Here is a 23,170-nt window from a genome sequence, read left to right as displayed (position 1 = left end):
ATGTCCCAAATTAGATGTCCAACTGGCACATCAACCCAAACATGATCCAACACAAATCCATTACCTTTCCAATTAAACTTTTTTCTTATGACACAGCTATACACCCAGGCACTGAGACTTGGAAACCTTGGTCATCTTTTATTCTCTCCTCTCTTTCACTTACAGAATCCAATCAGTCATTGATTCCATTCTATATCACCAATTTTTGACATATTTTATTGCCCTTTGCATTCTTGCTACTGTGATAGTTCAGAACCTCATTCTCTTGACCTTGGACTATTGCAATATCCTCAAAACTACTCTTTTTTGTTTGTTTGTTTGTTTGTTTGTTTTTAGTGAGGCAAATGGGGTTAAGTTACTTGCCCAGCGTCACACAGCTAGTGAGTTTTTATGTGTCTGAGGCCGAATTTGAACTCAGGTCCTCCTGACTGCAGAGCCGGTGCTTTATCCACTGTGCCAAAGACTACTCTTCCAACCTTCAACTTCCATTCTCCTCTCATCAACTAGACACATTAATACTATAGCACTGCTAATGTCACTCCCACTTAGAGTGACTGGTGGAATTCCGAAGCTACTATGATCTAACCCGAACCTTCATTTTTTTAAATCCTATCTCCTACAAATTTGTGCCTTCTCACCCCTTAGCTTTATTCAGTTGTTTCATTTGTCCAGGATTTCTTTCCCTGAATTGGAACTATAAGGTGTTACCTATTCTTTAAGTTTTAGTTCAAATGCCACTTCTTCAGAGAAACTTTCCCTCCTTACCCCACACCCAGATCTGTTCTTGACTTCTAGACTTCAGAACTTCTTCTGCTGACTCATCATAAAAGTCTCCTTAATGCATTGGGGGCCTTCTCACCCTTCTCACCTTCTCACTCCAATTACCACCTACACAACATGAAAAGTCCCTCCACAACACTCAACTGCTTCTCTCATCAGTGATTTCCTCTTGAGCATGTTGTGGAAGAGTCCAAATCAGTCTGGAAGTCTTCAAAACCATTCTTCTGCAGGTATGCCCTTCCTGTATTACCCTCCCTTTTGTGTGGTGTCTTCTCCCATTGGACTATAAGGAGTTGTCTTTCTTTTCACTGTTTGTATTTGTATCTGCAGCACTTAGCACAGTGTCTCACACATAGTAGGTACTTGATAAATGCTTGTTGACTGACTGACTGAAACACCTGGCACACACCCAATAAATGTTAATTGGATTGAATTGAGTTGAGTTGAATTAAACAGTGCTTTAACTCTTATAAAGAAGCATTTCCAAAGTAAGATCACAAATAATGAAAATTCATTACTGAAATGTTATACATTGGTGCAGTAGAAGGACCATTGAACCTAGAGACAGGAGATAAGGGTTTGAGGCTTGGCTCTGAAACTTCTAATCTGTGTGACCCTTGTCAAGGTACTTCATTCTCAAAGCTTCATTTTCCTTACATGTATATCAGAGATAATTTTATTTGTGCTGGCTACCTTGTCAATTGGTTATGAGAAAAGCACTTTATAGATTTAAAGTCCTACGTAATGGTAATATTGTATTAAAGTTTGAAAGTCACTTTACATATAGTGTCATAAGAACTCACATTTATGTACTGTCTTAAAGTTTGCAAAGTACTTTACATGCATTATCTCATTTGAACCTCACAACTACCTCTTTAAGTAAAACACACACACACACACACACACACACACACACACACACACACCCTTTTTTTCCAGATGAGAATCAGTCCAGAAAGGATCAGACTTATCCATTCCTCTATTAAGTGTTAGAAGCAGGAACTAAACTCAGGTGTTCCTGACTTCAGGAATGGGAGCTATTAGTATAATCATTTTCTTTCCTTTTAAGAATGCCTACTTTTAAATGCCTCCTGATAGTCTGCTAGGGAATGATATGAACCTATCACTTCCTGGAGAGCATCTGCTTGATAAAGCTTTAAGCTGACAGTCATCGGTAAATGAGGTTTGCCATCTCATCTGCTGTTCATGCTTGTCAGTTTAGAATTATTTGCTCTCTTTTTGATCCCTTTCAGCCTTGATTCTGAAATACATCCATGTGTAATACTCATTGTAATTGCTAATCATGTCATCTAAGCAAGCCCTACAATAAAACTTCTGGATAGTAGGGCTCTAATATTTCATTTTATTTAAGCATCATAGGAGTCCATATTTGTGAAGAATGCTTTCCATTTGCTAAAAATTCCTATGGCTATTTATTTAACATACTCAGCAGATTGAAGTTTCATATAACAAAAATAAATCTGTACTTCCTTTCTGGGGAATCTATTCACGTCTACATCAGTTTTCAAAACATAAACTATTGCCACTTACACAAGATACCGGCAAATATGTCAAAGTTTGGTCTTCTTGTAAATATGAAATAATCACTACTGCTACAACATTGTAGATTTAGTTTTATATTACAAAGTCAGGGTCTGGACAGCAACCAAGTCATCATAGGCTAAAGACATTCCCAACCCTCACCTTGTTCGGGAAGGAGGAGGCAAACTGTCTGAATGAATAACTCTTCCTCACCATCAGGGGAACCATGAACATAAAGTACTCATCCCTTTTCTTCAGTATCTTCAATGCCAACAGATAAATTAATTCTACCTCTGTCAATCTGACAATCTTGTTTTCATATGTACACATCTTCAAATCCTTCCTTTCCTACTCCCATTCTGTTGTCAAAGTCTTGATCAATAACCTTGGGAAATTTCTTCCTCTCTTCAATAGGTAAGAAAGCTTCCAAATGATCATAATTATCACTGATAAACATAACAGTCATGTAGATATTAAGCTTAAACAAAGGAAAAGGAAAGCTATGTCTTGAAATAAAATTTGACAATTTACAATCAGTGTCATCAAGGTGATGTTGAAAATATCTAAAAGTCTCCTTCACAATTTTTGTATTTTCTTAACTACCACCTGACTGTTCTTTATTCATTCTTAATATTTTCCTGTTTTGTTCGGTTCCTTTATTATAACCACATTCCTTTCTACATTTATTTTTTTCAAAAAAATTAATACTGGGTTTCCCTATTTAACCTAGGCTGGAAGTACAGTGGCCACTTAAGGGCCTAATCCCATGGCTGATCTGACTCCCCATATTTACAACCTGGGCAAGTTATTTCTCCCCTTCAACAGCCTGGTGACCTTCTTGTCTCTAGGGCTCACTATATTGGTGTTAGACTTAGAGTGGACTCTTGATTAACTTTACCTTTACCTCAGTTCTGAAACCTGAGCTAAAGAGATTCATTAGCCTCCATTCCACTTCTTCTGTAAGGAGGGGTTATAGGTTTATAATCCTACTATATCACATGTCCAGAGTAATTAATTTATCTAATTTGATAGTTTCATGTGAGTTTGTATCGGCTTCCTGTGATAGCAGATGACAAACCCATACAATCCTCTTCATCCTCTGTAATTGTTAACATGTGTTTCCAAAAATTTTCTAAAATAGAACCCACTAGCTGGAATTTTTCCTCTTTTTCTTTTAATATCTTGGGATAACAATGAAGCACTTAAGTTGTCTCTTATTCTTGATATGTTAATAAGTCTTCTCATTGGTGCTTTTTATGATATTTTCCATGTAACCTTGGAACCACTTAAGGTTACTTCCCCAAATCCTGCAGGAACTTGCAAGTTGGCATCCTCAGAGGGTTGACTGCCTATGACTGCAGTATTCCAGGGGAAACCCTGAAGAGTCTAGCTTCTCGTTTTGCTGATCATGAACTCCCCAATGGCTTATTTCCCTTTGATAATAAGTAATACAATTAAATAGCAAAGGGCATTAACTAAGGTCGTATAGTTTAAAAAGTTGATGCAAAACATCCCCCCCAAAATTGGGGGCACATTTTCCTCTTGAACACAAAAGGTACCTGAAGAGAGTAGGCTCAAGTTCCTGACCCTGAAGGTCTTCTTCACTTTTTGTGGAGTCCTCATCAAGTTCCTTAAGTGTAGCTTGCTGCTGTCCCGTTAAGATTTGTATCTTTCTAGCATGTATAGTCAAAACTCTCTTTGCCACAAGTGTTCACACTACATGAAGTTACTTCCTTCATCAAGTGGTTATCTTTCTTTATCTATCTGTGCCTGCCTGTGTTTGTCTTCATGTCTATCTCTATTCGAAGTTGGGTATGTTGTCTCCTATTGACCTAGCCTCTCCAATAATGTTATTAATGGATATGTAAGAAAGAGAGAAAATCTCCTCTAGAAAGGGGCTGGGATTTAATTTAAATCCTCAACTTGGGAACTAATCTTCTATTGCTATGCTGGACCTCTCTGAACTGTGGAATGGATAAAATTCTTCTGTTATTTATTCCTCCCACAGGTATTTAGTTAACTAATTAATATTTTTTTTTCCTTTCTTGATTTAAGCAAAATTCTTTGCACCTAAGGGGGGTTTTGTTGAATTGTTTTCAGTTATTTCCAACTCTTTGTAACCCCTTTTAAGAATTTTCTTGGCAAATATACTGGAGTGGTTTGTCATTTCCTTCTCCAGTTCATTTTATAGATAAGGAAACTGAGGCAAACAGGGTAAAGTGACTTGCCCAAGGTCACACTAGTAAGTGAGGTGAGATTTGAACTCAGGAAGATGAGTCTTCCTAACTCCAGGCTTGTCACTCTATCCACTGTGCCACCAAGCTGCCACATCTAATAGGGTAGACAATTTTTTTTTTTAACACATCATGTCACTTGATTGATTTTCGACTCAGAGAAACATTCTAACCTAATAAAGGTATTGGGGCATAAAGCATCTTATTAACTGAAGTGGGATTTATAGTAGAACTACACCCTTTACATTTGTATGTAAGGTATGTAAGGTCTATACTATAGCATGCTTTTGGTTACCATGCAAGTTTCTATTTTGTAGATTGTTTGCTCAGTTATTCTATAGCTTAAGTAGTATTTTACTGACTTGAATGGGTAACAGAGTATGATTTTTAAGGTAAAGCAAAGAGAGGAAGGGGAAGGGAAGTGAATAAACATGTATTAAGAGTCTGCTATGTGCAAGGCAGTATGCTAAGTGTTTTGTAAATAGTATCTTATTTGATCCTCACAACAATTCTGTGAGGTAGGTGCTATGACCCACATTTTGCAGCTGAAGAAACTGGGGCAGTCACAAATTAAGTGACTTGCCCATGGTCATGTAGTAAGGCTCTGAGGCTAGATTTGAATTCTGAGGTCTTCCTGACTCTAGGCCTGCTAGCATTCTAACCTAGAAGCACCTAGAAATCTTCAAATGGGGAAATATGTGCCTGAATTCAAACAAATTAAAAGAAAAGTTCCACAACAGAGCCCATTTGAAATTTGAGTCCTATATGTATTTTGCATTTTAAATTGGAAGACCTGATTCCCCTACACCTAAGAGGCTATCAAAAGAGAGTTGCCAAAAGGTGAACTGAAAACTATTGACAAGCATATAAAAGAAAGCTTCAAATTACAAATAATAAGAGAAATGAAAATCAAATATCTCTGAGGCTTTACCTTATACTTATCAAACTGGCAAAGATGACAAATGATGAGTATAGTCATTTTTTGAGAGGTTGGGCAATGACAGCTACTGTTGGTTGAACTATGAATTGGCCTAGCCATTCTGAAATGCAATTTAGAATTAAGCAAAGTAAAAAAATGTCTATATCCATTGACTTGGAGATTCTACTGATGGGCATATGAAGCCAGAATGTCAATGACAAAAAAAGAGGCCCTATAAGCTTACACACACACACACAAAGGCTTAACTGAACTGATGCAAAGTGAAGTAAAGCAAACCAAGAAAACCATAATTTTAATTGAAAGAACAAGAACAACACCATCAAAACAAACAAATTGAATGCTAGGAATGTTATAATAACCAAGCTTAATATCAAAAATAAGATATGAAAATCTACTTCCTCCTGATTACTTGGAGAGGTTGGGGAATATGGTGGTTTTGGTTGCTGAACTATTTAGCTATTTTTTTTTTCCTTTTTAAAAAATTCACTATTTCAAAGGATGGCTTTCTGAGCATATGGGAAGGGATACATTTAGAAATATAGATATCAAAAGATATTTTAAAATTTAAATTAAAGGCCAGATAATAAGGTTAATATGAAAATTCTAGGTAAACTGAAGTAAATCTGAATTAAAATTTCAAACTGACAACTCAGCAGTGGTTTTACAATGCTTTTGAAAGACCTACAGGGGGCAGCTAGGTGGCGCAGTGGGTAGAGCACCAGCCCTGAAGTCAGAAGGACCTGAGTTCAAATCCGACCTCAGACCAAACACTTAACACCTACTAGCTGTGTGACCCTGGGCAAGTCACTTAACCCCAATTGCCCCCCCCCAAAATAAAAAAGCTACAGTGATGAATGCTTTAGTGGAGAAACAAAATATATGTTTAAAAATCCTTATTAATTAAGTGAATATTTTAAGGAACAGAATGTTAAGTAGGCTTTTGTAACATTATAAAATTCATTTCACTTCAAAATAAATCTATATACACTTCCCAGTTATCATCTGAGGGGAAAACAATCCTATGAGGCTTTCAAAATTATTAGAAGCAACTTTATGGATAAAACCGCTTAATTAGAAAAATAAAATTCACATTTTCAAAACTGTGTCATATTGGACAATACCTTCTAAAACATCTCTGGTGGAAGGAGGCCCATCAACATGGACACTGAATGTTAATTACAAGTTCATCTATAGATCCTACAAACAGAGTCTAATCCCACTGGGGCATTTGGGCCACTACCCTATAAATGGACTTAAAAATCTCCCTTAGCCCCCAACATCTCTTTCACTTGCATAGGGCTCATAATAATTTCTGAAGCTCCTGCTGAAAACAACTGGATCCCCAAATTTTATCACATCTTTGTATGAAGTCTTGCCACAGTGAGTAATAGGTTACAATTCCCTGAGAGAGTGAGAGATGAAGCATATATAGTGGTCTTCTTACTTGTCAAAATTGATATAATTTGTTTCATTACTTACTTATTTTTGTCCATCTCTGTTATTTCTTTGATGTGCAGGATTCCTAGTGAAGGAACTCATTCTTATTGTTCTTTAGCTTAAAAATTGTTTGGGAAAGGGAGGAATAAAAAAGCTTGACTCTATAGTATATGCTTCCAGGGCTTATTCGAGATAAGACTTTAACCCTGGTTTTGTTGGCTCTAAGACTGGCTCAACCACAGGATACTACCTTTCAGCATGAAACTTTAAGAAGATGTATGTGGATGGTTATCATCAAACACAAATTATAAGCAGTTACAAGTTATGAATATAAAATCAGAGTACAAAAAGGAAAATGGCACACGGTTCTCTGGATGATAGAAATGAACTTTTCTACATTCATATTGGTCCTTTAAAATGACTTGGGTGACTTTCTTGGGAATAAGAGGTCATTTAAAGCAATATAACTTGCCCTTTGAAATTCATCTCAAAAGAAATCAATATTTATTTCCCAGTGACAATTGGAAATACAAAACTAAATCTTTTCCAGAAAGGTTCAAAAATGATTGAAAATGACTTAACACCATAGAGCCATTGTGTTATTCAAATGCAATCCAATCTTGAAAGGTTGGGGTTTGGTGTGGGGGGTGAGGAATAGGGAGACAGGGACAGGTCTTCAAACCCTAGGGATTAGTGAAGAATTCCCAACAGATCTGTAACGAATAATTAACTATTAGTTCAAACATTCAGTGTAATGCCCAGGATTATTAGGGGAATGGCAAATGAATGAATGTAATGAACTGAGTAAATGCTAAAAATATAGCATTTTCACACTGTTCTCTGAACAAACATTAAGTGTCTGTCCATATGTAATTAACGACCTGTTGAAACCACAATAAACTGACTTAGGTAAGGCAGCATTTTTAAACAACCATGAATTGGACAGTATCCATTACAATTTAGATAAATCACTTAAAAAAAAAACATGAACTTCTTAAAATGTAAAATTGGGATGAGATTTTTAAATGAAATAAAGATTTTACTCTTTCTGTAACAGACAAAATAAATTCATATCTATCTTTTCTTTCTATATCTAGACTACATGATCACAAACTTTACAAAATTCAAGGCTTGAGCCTAAAAGATGTACTCAGACACAAAACTGCTATCCAGAAGGATAAGATGCCATTATCCTCGGCTTCCTGCAAAGTCTTCTTTTCTTTTACCTCTATTAGCCCTTTAACAGCTGTTGAATCAATCAATCAATCAAGCACTTATTAGTAGCCTGCTAGTATGTGATAGGTGCTGTGCTAATAGCTTGTGATACGAAGACAAAAAAGAAATGTCCTCTTCCTTCAAGAACTTCACATCCTATGGAGGTAAACAACATGCATACATATAAAGTAAAAGAGTAAATACAAAATAACTGGGGGGAGCTAACATCTGGAGGAATCAAGAAAAGCTTCATGTAAAAGGTGAAAATTTTTTTTTTTTAAAGGAAACTATTACTTCTAAGACGCTGAATTGGCATAGGGCTAAAAAGTGTTATCAAGACCTCATTGCTTGTAAAATAATATCGGACCTAGTGCTCTTGCCCCAATACATCCAATTGTGCCATTGGCCTAGATACTACAAGATGCCAAGGTGGAGAGGGAAGAAGAAGAAGAGTCAAGAAGGAAAAGGTTCAAGTACTGACTCAGACACTTACTGACCACTTGATGGTGAGGATGAGGATGAGGATGAGGATGATGATAGCATTTATATAACAATTTAAGGTTTGCAAAGCACTTTACGAATATATCTCATATGTTTCTCACAAAAATTCTGGGAAGCAGGTACCGTTATTATCCCATTTTACCTATGAGGCCCCTGAAGCAGATAGAGTTTAAATGACTTGTCTATGATCATATGCCTCCAAACTGTCTGAAGTGGGCTTTGACCTGAGGTCTTTCAGACTCCATGTCCAGTGCTCTATCCACAACAAACCCTAGCTATCATCTCTGAGACTTTATGTAGGTCACTTAATGTCAGTGCTCAAGGAAACTCTCTAGGACCATAAGTTGCAAAAGAGGGTGCATATCTACTTTGATAGAGGCACTTTTCTGTCCTAGAGCTCCCTATAACAATGAAATCACAGGTAGAGATATATTTATATTTATACACATATACATATACAAATGTGTGTGTATTCACAGAACACTTTTATTCAGCATCATTATTCTGACATCATTTACAATATTTCTTCTTCAGAAAGATTTTTATTCTGGGATACTAGATTATTAAATTTTTGACAGAAGAAGGTTCCATCAACATTTTATGTTTCCTTGGCAGCACTCTTTTGAAAGGATTAATAGAGAACTGTGTCAAACAAATATGTGTCAATATGACACAATTGGATGAGTTAAATGGTTCTTTTCTATAAATCAAAATGATATTATTAAAACTCTCTTATATCCTAGCTCAAAATGGAATTTTAAGTTATCCATTTCTGAATGTTCTGTTTCAAAACTTCAAGAATCAATTTATTTGTACTCTCTCCACTAATGCTGATCAATTTCTGTTCATAACTGAGTACAACTAGGCCTCCATTATTGTGAATTATAGATCCTAATGATTTGTCACATTACTTGAACTCACACTGCATATTTCCACTGGGCTGGTACCAACTGCCTTATTCTATACAATAGCTATGAAAAGTATGAATTTGAATATATACTATCACTTCACTGAATTTATTATTCCCAAATTATAGACAACTGCATTTGTTGTTATGGCCCAAAAAACATTGTCCTGGTTACCCACTATTTAGTGACCATGTTCACAAATGAACTAGGTTTGTCATGGTGGATGGTTACATAGTTTGTTGCTAGAATTATACTCAAAGGTTTTCAAGATGCTTTAACCATTTCCCCTCTTTCTTTAAGACAGACATTTGTGTGTGAATTAAAACAACTCTGAGGTACCACCTCACACCTATCCGATTGGCTAATAAGACAGGAAAATAATAAATGTTGGAGAAGATGTGGGAAAATTGAAACACTAATGCATTGTTGGTAGAGTTGTGAACTGATACAACCATCCTGAAGAGCAATTTGAAACAATTCCCAAAGGGCTATAAAACTGTGCATACCCTTTGGTCCAGTAATACCATAATTAGGTCTCTATCCCAAAAAGATCATAAAAAGGGAAAAGGACCCATGTGTGCAAAAAATATTTGTAGCAGCTCTTTTTGTGATGGCAAAGAATTTGAAATTTAGGGGATACCCATCAACTGGTGTATGGCTAAACAAGTTGTTGTATATAAATGTAATTGAATACTATTGTTCAATAAGAAATGATGAGCAGGTGGACTTCAGAAAAACCTGGAAAGACATAAACTGATGCTGAGTGAAGTGAGCAGAACCAAGAGATCATTGTACACAGTAACAGCAACACTGTGCAATGACCAACATTGATAGACTTAGCTCTTCTCAGCAATAGAATGATCCAAGACAATTCCAAAAGACTCATGATAGAAAATGCTAACCATATCCAGAGAAAGAACTATGGAGTCTGAATGCAGATTGAAGCATATTATTTCCACTTTTTGTTTTTTTTCTTTCTTATGGTTTTTCCTTTTTGTTCTGATTCTTCTTTCATACCATGACTAATTGTGAAAATATGTTTAACATGATTGTACATGTATAGCCTATATCAGATTGCTTGCTATCTTGGGGAAAGAGGAGGGAGGGAGAAAAATTTGGAACTCAAAATTTTACAGAAATGAATGTTGAAAACTATATTTACCTGTAAGTGGAAAAAAATAAAATACCTATTAAGAGAAGCAAAGAAAGGCATTTGCATCACTTCCAGAGGCAGAGCCAACCAACATTGCTGAGTAGAGGAACCGTTACAGCCAAGCTCTTCTAGTACTACCCTTCAACCAACTTTAAAATAACTCATCAAATCAAATTCTGAAGTGGTAGAGCCAAAAAAAAGGTCAGGATGAGACATTCTCCCAGCCTGAGATGTATGACACAGAGTGGAGGCTGGCATGGAGTCCATGTGGATATATATCAGTGATGGGACTTGTTAGTAGCAACAACAGAAGCTTCAGGAGCTCTAAAAAAGATATAGTAAGGAGATCAAGCAACTGGTCAAAAAGAGATTACAGAAGATCTATGTGCTACCATTGGGCACAGAACACCTTCTTTACCTCTAACCACTCCCAGATCACAGTTCAAGGCTAGAGAGGAGCACTTTTGGTCACAAGGGAGTAGGGACCCTGAGGAGCTATATCACTTGCTATCCCAGGGAATCAGGGGTCCTTTCAGGGTAGAAACCAAATTGTATATGAGGATAGCAGTGATGTGATCCCTAGGTCACATCACCTTGGAAGCAACAAAAACTTCCAAACCACCAGAACTAGCTGTATAAAGAGCAATGCAAAAAACCCTGAAGCTTAGGACAGTGCTTCTACACCAAAACCCAAAATGGGATCAGAGCCCAAATTTAACTTGAAGTTCAAACTCAAGAAATAGCCTGGAAAATGAGCAAACAACAACAGAACCTAATAATAAAAATCTACTATGGTGATAGGGAGGGTAAAGACACAAACTCAAAAGAAGACAATGATGTCAAAATAGCTACAAGCAAAGTTTCAAAGGAAAAAAAAAAGTAAGTTGGACACAATATCACCAAAAATTCCTTAAAAGGTTCAAAATTACCTTCAAAATCAAATAAGAATGGTAGAGGAAAAATTGGGTATTGAAATTAGAGTGATACAAGAAAATTATGACAAGATAGCAGCTTGGGGCTGTTGAGGCATAAAAAATACTGAAGAAAATAACAACTTTAAAAAATAAAATTGGCCTAATGGTAAAAGAGGCACAAAAATTTACTAAAGAAAATAACTCGTTAAAAAAGTGGAATAGGTCGAATGGAAAAGGAGATACACAAATTCATTGAAGAAAATAACTTTTTAAAAAGCGGAATTGACCAAATGGAAAGACATACAAAATCTTACTGAAGAAAATAATTCCTTAAAAATTAGAATTGAGTGGATAGAGTACCAGCCCTGGAATCAGGAGGACCTGAGTTCAAATCTGGCCTCAGACACTTGACACTTACTAGCTGGGCAAGTCACTTAACCCCATTGCCTAGCCAAAACAAATTGAGAATTGAGCAAGTGGAAGCTAATGACTCCATGAGACATCAAGAAACAATTAAACAGTCAAAAGAATAAAAAAAAACAGAATAATATGTGATGTATATGATTTGAAAAAAAAAACTGACATGGAAAACAAATTGTGGAGAGATAATTTAAAAATTAATGGACTACCTGAAAGCCATGATCAAAGAAAGAGCCTCGATATCATATTTCAAGAAATGATAAAAAAAAACTGGCCTGATATCTTAGATCCACAAGGTTAAAAAAAAAAGTGAAAGAATCTACCATTTATCTCCTGAAATAGATCCCCAAAATGAAAACTCCTAAATCCCTATTTATTAGAGAAATGGAAATTAAAACAAGTCTTAGGTACCACCTCACACATATCATAAATGACAAATGCTGGAAGGGATGAGGGAGCTATAAGTATATGAATGAATTGTTGGTAGAGTTGTGAATTGGTACAACCATTCTGGAAAATAATTAGGAACTATACCCAAAGGACTATAAAACTGTGCATACCCTTTGATTCAGCAATACCACTACCAGGTCTGTACCCCAAAGAGATGAAAGAAAAAGGAAAAGGACCCATATGTATAAAATTATTTAGAGAAGTTCTTTTTGTGTTGGCAAAGCATTGAGAATTGAGGGGATTTTCATCGATTTGGGATTTGCTGAAAAAGTTGTAGCGTATGATTATGGTGCTGTGCTATACTGTTTATTACTGATTATTACTGCGCTATATGAAATGACAAGGGGGTGGTTTCAGAAAAAAACAACAACAACAAAACAAAAGATGGTAAGATTTATATGAACTGATGCAAAGTTAAGTGGGACAAATCACGAGATCATTGTGCATGGTAAAAGAAATGTAATGATGATCAACTGTGAAGGACTTTGGTTACTCTGATTAATATAATCATCCAAGACAATTCCAAAAGACTCATGATGAAAAAATGCCACCTCCAAAAAGATAACTGATGGATTCTGAGTGTGAATTGAAGCATGATTTCCTTGCTTTCTTTATTTTTCTTGCTTTTCTTGAAATCTAGCTAATATGGGTATATATTTGGAAGATTTCACATGTATAATTGATATCTTATTGCTTGCCTTCTCTGTGGGTGGGGAAGGGCATGGGAGAGAAGAAGAGAATTTGGAACTCAAAATTGAAAAAGAAAGGAATGTTAAAAATATTTTTAAAAGGGGTTTTTGGTAACTTTGGAGTGAGTAGTTAAATACCAAGTTTGGTGAAAAAGACTACAGAGGATAAAGAAGAGAATAAGAAAAGAGAAAGTGGAAGCACCTATTGCAGTTTATTTTCTCAAATTTAGACAAAAAGGGAAGGAAAGATGTAGGATGAGAGGATGGACAGGTAAGATGAGGGTTTTTTTGTTTTGTTTTGTTTTGTTTTGTTTTTGTAAGGACAGGGGAGATAAGGGTATGTTTGTAGGTAATGGAGAAGTAGCCAGTAGACAGTGAAAGATTGAAGGTTAGTGGGAGACTAGGGATAGTAGGGGGGCAATCAACTGGAGAAGATAGGAACCTAGGTGTTATAGTGTTATAGAGCCTAGAGTCAGGAAGACCTGAATTCAAATTTGAGCTCAGATCCTTACAGTCTTTGTGACCGTGGGCAAGCCATTTTACTCTGTCTGTCTCATAGATTTGATTACCATTCTCTCCATCTCAATGACTGAATTGAATAGTTGAATAGAGGCATGGAACTCACTTGAAAATGTCAAGACTCTATTATGTTTAGAGTCTTATTTGATCAGTTGTTAAATAACTGTAAAATATGATTAATAATAACAGATACCTTACAGGATTGTTGTTAGGATCAAATGAGATCATATTTGTAAAGTACTTATCATGTACCTGGCACACAGGAAGGAATTTAATAAATTCTTTCCTTCTTCCCTTCCTCCCTCTCTCCTTCCCTCTCTCCTTTCCTTCCTTCCTTCCTGACTTAACATTAGAGTCTTGACATTTTCAAGTGAGTTCCATGCTGTTACTAAGAAAACACTTTTGAATCTCTAACACAATCAGGTAATAGGAAAAATAAGATATTTGTGCATATTTTTAAGCCATTTTGAAAACTACTTCTTAATGTTATTTGTAACTACTTGCTAGTAAGTTTCATGGCACCTACTAGGAACAACTATTCAATTCAGTCATTAGGACGGAGAGAATGATAATCAAATCTATGTGATTAATGATACTAGTACTAGATGACATAATGTGAAAAATCAGCTGGAACCATTATTTCACAGAAATAATCTTTATTGTAATGTGAAGCTATCTTTACATAGATAATTCCCCCTCCAAGATTAAATATTTTAAGGTAATACTGTGACTTAAAATTACTGTTCAATGAAACGGGGGACACCCTTCTGTGGACATCGTTTTTACCCATTGTGTAATTTAGTAGAATAGTTGAAAGCTAAGAAATTTTTGGACAAAAACAATTGCAAAAAAAAACAGTGTAACAATAGGAACTACATCTGATATCCTGCAATCACTGATTTCTGCATTCTTTAAGGAATAAAAAGGCAAATCAACATAAAGTAGTAACCAACTTATATCTCTAAAATGTAAGATGTACTTATGTATATCTAAATATAGTTATACACATGCATAAATGTAATATAGATAGAATTTGAAATATAAAATATATTTCCTATATTATAGATATATTTCATTCTTAATGTTTCAGTCTTTAGTGATTCTCTATCCAAAAAGAAGACAAGTTTCTTCAGGGAAGGGGAGGCATTTATTTTCATCTTTTTATGATTAGAACCCAATACAATACCTGAAAAATAGTAGGTAAGGCCTTGATAAATGTCTGTGGAATTGGACTGAATTAAAAATTAAGAGACATCAAGTGAATTTTTATATAAATGGCAACTAACAGCAACAACCCTGATGATATTAAATCAAGATTATTTTTTATGTAAGAAAACCTAAATTATTCAAATTTGGCCTCAATGTGCCTTGACACACACACACACACACACACACACACACACACACACATATATACACATGTACACCTGATTTTGGTTGCATTTCAGGACACAGTCATAAACCCCTATAAACCCCTACTCTTTGTGTGTAAGAAGGGATTAAAATATTCAGGAATGTTTCAGAAGCCAGAGAAACGCATCATTTTCAAGGGACATACCAATCACTTCTTTCCCTTAGCACTTTCTAAAGATAGTAGTAGATCATTGGTCAAGTTCCCTAAGTTGCAAAGTGAAAGGGTACTGCTCCTGAAAATAGGAGCAGAGGGGAGGGGAGTGGGGGCAGGGAAGAGAGGAAAAGAAGAAAAGAAAGACTAGAACAGAAGCATGGCAAAACAATAATAATTAATTTTAGAGGGAAACAATTGTAAGTTACACTATTGGACAGCTACTGTAAAGAGGAAATATAGCTCAGTTTTGTTACAGAGCTGATTTTCTCATCTCATCTCCTCCTGATGTAGAATGATTTGTAGTGAGGATGAAAGATAATGGAAGGAAACCATGGTGCAGGAAATTGCTTCCTCTCGTTCTTCAAGTGAGCCTCAAAAGAAAGAATATAATAGAAAGCAAGATTTAGCCCATGTCTCTTTCCCACCCAGTAGAGCAAGGTAGATTTTAGCTTAGTGGCCAAGTGAACAACAGGCTGTGGAAGCTCATTCACTGTGCAGATATTTGAAGGGATACCCCTGGAGGCTAGGTCCTTGGCAAAGCTTGGCAGGGACTGTGACAAGAGATAAAATGCATGAAATTTTGTATCTGGACAAAATAATAGGACATAAGTAAGGCTTTGATACAAAGATAGTCAACCCTGGGATCCATCAGTTTCAAACATTTAACCTGGTGTGACTGTGGAGATATGTTTGTGTGTTTATATCAAAGAAAGAAATATTATAATTATTTTTTAAAAACCCTCGGAGTCCCTAAGGCTATGTTTTTTTTGTACCCAAACAACCAGCCAAATGAATGAACTGTGAGTCAAAACAATTAATTGACAACATATAATTAGAGGGGAAAAGGTCATTTAACAGAAATTTTAACTTGTCATCTGGTACTGTTAGCAATCCTCCACACAGTACGGGTCATATAAGCCTCTCTGAGAAAGATGCTTGTTTCCCAGATGTTTTGAAGCACAAGTAAAGAATGTAATATAAACTATTGGGGTCACATTAATCAGAGTGTTGATTAGCTATGCTACACTGAATACAAATCTTTGAAAAATTCACATGTTATGAAGGGGGGGAAATCATAGCACCAGTTAACTGCCATAAGGAGACAGAAGCAGACAACTTTTGCATAATCTCCAAAACAAACATGTGATTCTGATGCTGGGGAAGTCATGTCCTTTATTTACTTGAAGGGAGCATAGCAGACGTGGTGCTAAAACTCAGTTTTTGGTATTTTAATTCCTCTTCATATATTCCAACATCTGTCAATATTAATACATCCAAGATTTGCCCCAGGAGCAAGTATTTTCTAATACATGAATCAACAGGAAACAATTTCAAGGCAAAGAAAAAAAGCAATAAAAATAATAACACTAATATTAAACAAAGTCATTTTCTTTAATGAAATGACCATCACTGGAAAATAAGTGGCTAGACTAGTTTTATATAGCCTTTTGTTTGTGTAATAAGGCATTCCTCAGCTCCTCCGAAGAATTTATTACATAAAAGAAATTCATCTTTAAGTATTGCTAGCAAGTAAACAGAGTAGGGGGAAGGCAATGGGAAGGATGGATAACAATGAAACAGAGCAAAAAAAAAAAAACTGTAACAAAGTAGTTTGGCCCAAGTACCCTTTGGAAAGCTTTCCTATAATTCTATGTGTTAGTACTGTTCTAGGAGTTTCACAGAAGACAGCCTTAGAGGATAGATCTTATAGTCCTATACATAATTGGTAGTTCTTTAGGGCTGGAAATTCATATATTCGCTCACTATTTCCCACCCCTTACCACTAACCATTACCCTACAATATGACTTCCAATCCCACTATGTTACTGAAACTATTATTTTCCAAGATCATAAATAGCCTTTCAATGGCCAAATCTGATGAACTCTATGGTGTCTTCATGTATTTTAACCTTCTGGCAGAATTTGGCAGTTACTTACCTGTTTCTTTGTTGAAATCTTTTTTTTTTCTCCTTGCCTTCCATGAAACTGCTAACTTGCTTCACCTACCCCTAACTCAATGACTTATCCTGCTCACTTTTAGTGTTTCCTCTTCCTTTATCCACCACCTAAATACTGAGGCCTTACGGGTGTTTTCTCATCTTTCTTGGCACTTCCTTATTTGACCATCTCATTCATTCCTTTTGAAGGAAGCATAGTACAGTAGAAAGGGAGAAGGGTTTTTTATGTAGAGGATCTGAATTCATATACTGGCTCAGCTGCTTATGGTGACCTTGGGCAAGACAGTCTTTCTGGGCCTCTCACTTGCAAAATAAAGGTGTAGGATGAAATTCCTTTTAAGGTCACTTCTTGCTCTAAATCTATGATCGTATGATTCCTTATCAAGTACTATTTATATTAAACCAGATTTACAGTATAGATCAGGAAAAAATGAAATATGAGAAAGAGAAAAAAAAATAGAGCTTGGAAAATGGAATCCAGGATTTGCTGATGCTGGTTAGGAGCTGTATAAAGTATCAAAGGTTTTTCTAGAGCAGAACTTAGGGATAGTGGGACCAGATGGCTTTACTGAAAGCAGGTTTGACCTAAAGCTGGCCCCCAAAAGGGGCCAAGGATGCAAGGGACTGAAAGAGAGAACTAAACCTGGATGTAGAACTTTAAAAAAATAGAGCAGACTAAGAATAAAAGTTAGTTCCCTCCATTGAGGAGGGCTTAGGATAGGTCTCTGAATTGGCTAAGGGCTTAAATGGAAAACCTTTAAAAAAAAGGTTGATTTATGCTTTATAGGTATAATAAAATAATAAACAATGAGAATGGGTTTGTGATTTATCATAACAGTCAATAATGGATACCCTCAAAATTTCCGCACATTACTGAAATTCATTCACATTACTGAATTTTGTAAACTTAATTGAGCATAGGTGCTGGATTTGAGTGATCCAAATGTAGGAATAGTTAGTTAGTCAGTCAGTCAACAAGCATTTATTAATCCTCTAATATGTATTCGGCAATGTGCTAAACTCTGGAGATACAAATAAAGGCAAAAATAAATAATAATCAGCAACAACAAAATGGTCATCATCACTGAAGAGAAAGTAAGGAAAGGCCAGTGATGAAGACAGTCTTAGAACTTCTGAACTTTCAGAACTTTCTGAAGGAAATGATACAAAGACATAACTAGGACAATCAGGGATTCTCCAAGCTGTACCAATACTTGTAGTGTGCTAAGATCACTCTGACTCTTTATGTACATTAGAAACAATTGAATTAATCACCTAGTTAATAAAAATAATTAGATAAACTAGGAATCTACCAGATGGCATACTTCTTCCTCTAATTGTTTAGATATTCCATTCTCTGAGAATGTGTATTTGGAGATCCATATGAGTGATACTGACTAGAGTCAGAGCTAGGAAAGAATAGTAACTCCTCCCATGAACTTTCATGATTTATGTAATTCTTCTATCAGATTACAGAAACATTTTCCTAGTGACATGGTCTTTAGATAAATAGTTTCCCCCTTATCCCTTCTTTAGTGGTAGTATGGTATAAGAAGTCACTTTACCCTGTGCTTTGGTTTCCTCTTCTGAAGAGTAGGGATGCTATTACTTGTACCTATGTCACATTGTTATAAGACTCAAGTGAGATATGTTTATGTAAAGTACTTTGTGAACTTATGGCAATTATCATTATCATTATTATTATTGTGGTTGCCTAAGATAACTTAAGAATAAGTAAAAAGGACAGAAACCTGGATGGGGGAAAATTGTGCATGTTGGGCTAGGTTAGAAATGATTTAATCACAATTAGAAAAATAAAAATGGAAGTCATTAGGGACAATTTTTCTAGATAGATATTACCCTTTCACTTAGACATCCTCTATAACCACTATTTACCCAGTTAACTTGTAAGATCCTTAAATATTGAGCACCTAGGTGGTGCAGTAGACAGAGCGCCAAACCCTGGAATCAGGAGGACCTGAGTTCAAATACAGCCTTAGACACTTGACACTAGTTGTGTGGCCCTGGGCAAGTCACTTAACCCTATTGCCTGGCCAAAAAAACAAACAAACAAACAAAATTAAAAGATCCTTAAATATCTCCCTAGATGATATCTGATAAGAACCATACTTTATGATTCTTTATCTTCTTTCTTGTAGTATCTATCACAGTGACTTGCACTTAATAGGCATTCCATAATGATTGATTAATTGGTTCTTAGAATTTATTTGAACTACAACTAATATGGTACCATCAGAAGGTACTTGGTTTTTTAATCTCAATTCTTTTCCCTAGGATTTGTCAACTCTTTTTGTCTGTTATTCCTTTCAATGTATTCATAAAACCTAAAAGACTACAGTAAGTCTGAATAGACTTTTGATAAACACCTGAATTTGGAGGAGATAATTCAAAACGAACTGAAACATTTAAGTTTTACCTATCATTAAAAATCAAGATGAATTCTCTAGCAAATAGTATCATCTCTCCTAAACTCTCATGACTTATATGGAACATGAAAGATAATTAGTTTTCCCCCTACATATCAAATTGTGGAGTTTGGTAAGTTAGGTCATATCAAATAAAGCGGCAAATACACATTCTTCTTTATCTTTTATTTTTCTCTTCATCAGAAAGCAACAAAGCTGAACTCAGTATCCAACACAGTGCCAATGATGTAAGCTATCTAATGAAATAGTTCTTATCTTTTATTTCTCCCTAATGGACTCTGATGAAAAGCATTCAAGTAATGATTTCAGTATTCACTTTGAAAATTTCTAACTAAGGAAATGTTTGAAGTTATAAAACCCGGAATACTTTTAGTATAATTAAGGAACTTGAGCTTCCGTGTCAGCTAGGAAAATAAATGATTTTTAAAAAATTTCTCTCTGGTATATACTAATTCTCTATCATCTCCATGAGAATTATCCAGTCCTTTCTTCTAGGTATTTAATCCTCCTTTCATGTATGATTCCCTATATTAGACAGAAATCTGTGTTGGTAGAGGGAGTTTCTATGGCAATCAAACATCTTTAATAGTTGTATAAGATATTGTACTAGGTGCTAGAGATATAAAGATAGCTATACCTCTCAAGTTTTCAGATTTCTTTACCACAAACATTCTAACACAAGACAAGGGAGACAGAAGGAAAGGAAGAGTGCAATAAATTTCTTTGACCACTTTATTCTTATTGTTTAATGCAATGTGCTTAGCAGATGCTAAGCAATTAATAATAATAATAAAACTTTTTTTTTAATTCTTTCATTTATCTAGCCTTGTTTTTGATTTGCAACAGGGTCATTCAATTGTAATTTAGAAATTGGTTATTTTAGACCTGTGTTGACTTTCATGGTTTCACTTATCAAAAGGAAAAAAAATATTGTTCCTTTCTACCTATTCCTCTCCCCTGCACTTGAAGGACTAAAACACTGGGGTATAGGAAAAAATAATGACAACTAGAATATTTTACTAGAAATATGGTTCCTTGAAAACCCACATTAATAATACAATTTTGTGTTCTTATTTAAAAAAAAAAATTTTATGAATGAAGTCTCTGTTGAAGTGACTCATTTGGTTGGGGAATTGACCCCAAGATCACTTAAATGGTGATAATACTGATAGAGCAGAATTTCCATTAGGTTCTAACAAAGTCAAGGACTGTGAGTACAGTCCCAAAAATGGACTATATTTATGCTTTCTGAGCTAGCTAGGTTCATCAAGGTTCATCATCAAAGGCTTGACAACTGGAAGATTATGTTTAAGTTACAGAAACTCTTGAAGAAAAGCTCCAGAAATACAAGCAGATTTTATTTTCATAGGTGGAGGCCAAATTAACATCAATAAAATAATGAATGTTTTTTGAACATTTAAGTGCCTAATGTATGCAAAATACTATGATAGCTATTGAAGGAAAAGTGAAGTTTAGGTAAGGCGGCTCTCAAGATATATAGCATATTAGGTAGATGAATAATGAAAACAGCTATAATATCTTCAATGGTTAAGTGCATAGGAAATTAGACATAGTAGTTAATGAGGCCAGGTAGCTAGGTGGTGCCATGGATAGAGCACTGGCCTGGGATCAGAAAGACTCATCTTCTTGAGTTCAAATCTGGCCTCAGACATCTAGCAGTTTTGTGACCCTGGGCAAATCACTTAACCCTGTTGGCCTCAGTCTCCTTACCTACAAACAGAACTGGAGAAAGAAATGGCAAACCATGCCAATATCTTTGTGAAGAAAATTCTGAATGGGGTCCTGAAGAGTTGGACATGACTGGAAATGACTGAACAATAACAACAAAAGTTAATGAAGTCAGTGGGGGATAGACATTTTGAACTTGGCAAAATTGGGAAGATTTTCCATAAAGCATAACATTTGAGTAGGTGGAAAATAATATGTGAACAAAGATAAGGTGGGTAATGAGTTTGGAGTTGAAGTGTGGTTATATAGGCCGTGCATATTCATAAGGAAATTGACTCCCAAATGTGTAATCTGAAATAGAACGAACAAGGAGTAGTTTAATGTAGGGGTTCTTAACTTCTTGTATCATAGACTCCTTTGGAAATATTTTGAAAGCTATGTATCCCTTCTCAAGGATTATTTTTTTTAATGTACAAAATATGTAGGTTTATAAAAGAAATCATTTATATTGCAATATAGTCACCTAACTATATTTTTGAAAAGTTCATGGACCATGACTTAAGAACCCTTGTTTTTAATAATATTGAGGAAAAACTGAAAAGAAATATCTAGAAGAAAAGAGACCCCCATAAATGAGAATTGAAAAACCCTATTAACCCCCAGAAAGGTTGGATGGATACACACACAGAGACAAATAAATACACACACATACATATATATGCATGTCTATGTGTATATATGTATGTATCTGTATAACCTATAGTTTAGAACTAGAATGGAAAAATCTTAATAAAGAGGAGATATGCTGAAAAAGGGAATGGAAGAGATGAAACAACAAATATTTGAGCACAATCAAAAGGCAGCATAATTAGAAAATTACTTGAAGTTACTACAACTGAAGCAACACATCTTGAAGATAAACCTCAGCAAGACAAAATGTGCCCTTTGTAGATAAATTTCTTGAAAAGGTCATCTACAATAGGTGCCTCTATTTGGTCTCCTCTCACTGTAATCCTAACCCCTTACAAATCAGCTTCTGACTTTTATCACTCCACCAATACTTCTCTCTTCAACGTTACTAATGATCTCGATTGCCAGGTCCAATGACCTTTTCTCTATCCTAATTCTCTTTGACCTCCCTGTAGTCTTTGACACTATTGATCACTCTCTCCTCCTTGATACTCCTTTCTTTCTAGGTTTTCAAGATACCATTTTCTCCTGGTTCTCTTCTTACCCATCTGATCACACTTTTCCTATCTCCTTTGCTGGATCCTCTTCCAGATAACACTCTCTAACTGTAGGTGGTCCTTAGAGTTTTATTCTGGACCCTCTTCTCTTCTCCCTCTATACTACTTCCCTTAGTGACCTTGTCAGCACCCATGGATTTAACTACCATATGTAGTCTGATGATTCTCAAATCTGCCTGTCTTGCCCAAATCTCTGCTGACCTCCAATTTCACATCTCCAATTGCCTTTCAGTCATGTCACACTGAATGTTCGATAGATTTCTTAAACTCAATATGTCCAAAACAGAATTTATTATCTTTCCTCCTAAACACTCTTCCCTCCTACCTTCTCTATTACTAGAGAAAGCAACACTCTCCTTCAAATCTCTCAAGCTCATAACCTAGGAGTCATCCTGGAGTCCTTCCTATCTCTTATGCCCCCTATAGCCAATCTGTTGCCAAGACCTAAGGGTTTCATTTTTGCGACAGCTCTTCTATACACAATCTTTTTATACAACATCATTTTACTGCACCTGTTGGTTCAGAGCATTTTCTCTGACTGTTTCCCCATGTTTAGAATG

Source organism: Vombatus ursinus, unplaced genomic scaffold (genome assembly GCF_900497805.2).
Source record: "Vombatus ursinus unplaced genomic scaffold, bare-nosed wombat genome assembly UNPS02014812.1, whole genome shotgun sequence".
In the NCBI taxonomy this organism is placed as follows: Eukaryota; Metazoa; Chordata; class Mammalia; order Diprotodontia; family Vombatidae; genus Vombatus; species Vombatus ursinus.
This window is presented reverse-complemented; position numbering follows the sequence as displayed.